Source organism: Moschus berezovskii, chromosome 8 (assembly GCF_049115385.1).
Source record: "Moschus berezovskii isolate FMDL1 chromosome 8, NW_MosBer_1.0, whole genome shotgun sequence".
In the NCBI taxonomy this organism is placed as follows: Eukaryota; Metazoa; Chordata; class Mammalia; order Artiodactyla; family Moschidae; genus Moschus; species Moschus berezovskii.
In genome coordinates, this window is record NC_142467.1 from 49246057 (window position 1) to 49248889 (window position 2833).

At 42.5% G+C, this 2833-nt stretch overlaps 1 pseudogene; it reads left to right on the forward strand.

Annotated features, from left to right (window-relative positions):
* The first annotated feature begins 661 nt into the window (after positions 1-661).
* Positions 662-2368, forward strand: LOC129559208 (elongation factor 1-alpha 1 pseudogene; annotated as a pseudogene).
* The last annotated feature ends 465 nt before the right edge of the window (positions 2369-2833 follow it).

Consider the following 2833-nt stretch of genomic DNA (forward strand, 5'->3'; position numbering starts at 1 on the left):
GCTCTAAAGAATCAAGTCTATTAAAAACGATAGGCACATTCACACAATGGAGTGTTATCCAGTGACGAAATGAGCTTGTTTTCACAAAAACTTATGACTTTTTAAACTTGTTTTTTAATTGAAGGATAATTGCTTATGACTCTTCTGTTCAGTTCAGTTCAGTCGCTCAGTCGTGTCCGACTCTCTGCGACCCCATGAATCACAGCACACCAGGCCTCCCTGTCCATCACCAACTCCCGGAGTTCACTCAAACTCATGTCCATCGAGTTGGTGATGCCATCCAGCCATCTCATTCTCTGTCATCCCCTTCTCCTTCTGCCCCCAATCCTTTCCAGCATCAGAGTCTTTTCCAGTGAGTCAACTCGTATGACTCTTAAATGCGTATTATTAAATGAAAGAAGTCAATCTGAAAAGGCAACTTGCTGCTGCATGATTCCATTTGTATGACATTATGAAAAAGGAAAAACCATACAGAGAGTAAAAACATCAGTGGTTTTCAGGGATGTTGAGAGAGGAGGAGAGAGTTGAATAGATGAAGCACAGTGGTTTTTTAGGGTGTTAAACTATTTTGTATCATGATATTAATTATTAATTTATCATATTAATACCATACTTAATATTAATAGCTTGGCTTTTTCGCATCGGGTTTGCCGCCAGGACACAGGTGTCGTGAAAACCACTGCTAAACCTAAGCCAAAATGGGAAAGGAGAAGACCCACATCAACATCGTTGTCATTGGGCACGTAGATTCAGGGAAGTCTACCATGACTGGCCATCTAATCTACAAATGTGGTGGGATCGACAAGAGAACAATTGAAAAGTTTGAGAAGGAGGCTGCCGAGATGGGAAAGGGCTCCTTCAAATATGCCTGGGTCTTGGACAAACTGAAAGCTGAATGTGAGCGTGGTATCACCATTGATATCTCCCTGTGGAAATTTGAGACCAGCAAGTACTATGTAACCATCATTGATGCCCCAGGACACAGAGACTTCATCAAAAACATGATTACAGGCACATCCCAGGCTGACTGTGCTGTCCTGATTGTTGCTGCTGGTGTTGGTGAATTTGAAGCCGGTATCTCCAAGAATGGGCAGACCCATGAGCATGCCCTTCTGGCTTACACCCTGGGTGTGAAACAAGTAATTGTTGGCGTTAACAAAATGGATTCCACTGAGCCACCCTACAGCCAGAAGAGATACGAGGAAATTGTTAAGGAAGTCAGCACCTACATTAAGAAAACTGGCTACAACCCCGACACAGTAGCATTTGTGCCAATTTCTGGCTGGAATGGTGACAACATGCTGGAGCCAAGTGCTAACATGCCATGGTTCAAGGGATAGAAAGTCACCCGTAAGGATGGCAATGCCAGTAGAACCACCCTGCTTGAAGCTATGGATTGCATCCTGCCACCAACTCGCCCAACTGACAAGCCCTTGCGTTTGCCTCTCCAGGATGTCTATAAAATTAGTGGTATTGGTACTGTCCCTGTGGGTTCTGTGGAGACTGGTGTTCTCAAACCTGGTATGGTGGCCACCTTTGCTCCAGTCAACGTAACAACTGAAGTGAAGTCTGTAGAAATGCACCATGAAGCATTGAGTGAAGCCCTTCCTGGGGACAATGTGGGCTTCAATGTCAAGAAGGTGTCTGTCAAAGATGTCCGTCGTGGCAATGTGGCTGGTGACAGCAAAAATGATCCACCCGTGGAAGCTGCTGGCTTCACAGCTCAGGTGATTATTTTGAACCACCCAGGCCAAATCATTGCCGGATATGCACCTGTGCTGGATTGTCACACAGCTCACATTGCTTGCAAGTTTGCTGAGCTGAAGGAGAAGATTGATCGTCGTTCCGGGAAGAAGCTGGAAGATGGCCCTAAATTCTTGAAATCTGGTGATGCTACCATCATTGATATGGTTCCTGGCAAGCCCATTGTGTCAAGAGCTTCTCTGACTATCCTCCCCTGGGCCATTTTGCTGTGCGTGACATGAGACAGACAGTCGCTGTGGGTGTCATCAAAGCAGTGGACAAGAAGGCAGCTGGAGCTGGCAAGGTCACCAAGTCTGCCCAGAAAGCTCAGGAGACTAAATGAATATTATCCCCAATACCTGCCACCCCAGTCTTAATCAGTGGTGGAAGAACGGTCTCAGAACTGTTTATCTCAATTGGCCATTTAAGTTTAATAGTAAAAGACTGGTTAATGATAACAATGCATCGTAAAACCTTCAGAAGGAAAGGAGAATGTTTTTGTGGACCATATGTTTTGTGTGTGGCAGTTTAAATTATTAGTTTTTAAAATCAGTATTTTTTAATGAAAACAACTTGACCAAAAATCTGTCACAGAATTTGAGACCCATTTTAAAAAGTTTAATGAGAAACCTGTGTCTTCTTTTGGTCAACACTGTAACTCCCTATAGTACTACTTTGGTAAGAGTTGCTCATAAGCTATTTCTGGTAAAACAATTTTCAAATTATGGGTTTGTATTTCTAGGGTGGAGCTTCAGGTTTGTTAACCTTGTGTTGAGAACTCATCTGTTTTAATAACAACTTAAGCATTGGAGCAACACTTTCTAGATAGGACAGATGAGCAGAGTATGTTTTATATGTAAGCTAATTTGTAAGGTCAGATTCTATAGTATAAAAGCTCCTGTTGCATATAAAATTTTGTATGGTTACATAAGTGAATAAATCTTAATGTCATTTAGTTTCCAAGTTATGAGGATGTCCATTCACATTTATAATTAGTTAATCTAAAATGTGAGGCTTAAACAGTATTGAGTACTGCCCTGCTGGGGTTAATTGTATCCAGGTTCTAGGAAAAATAAAAGATGCTGGAGGC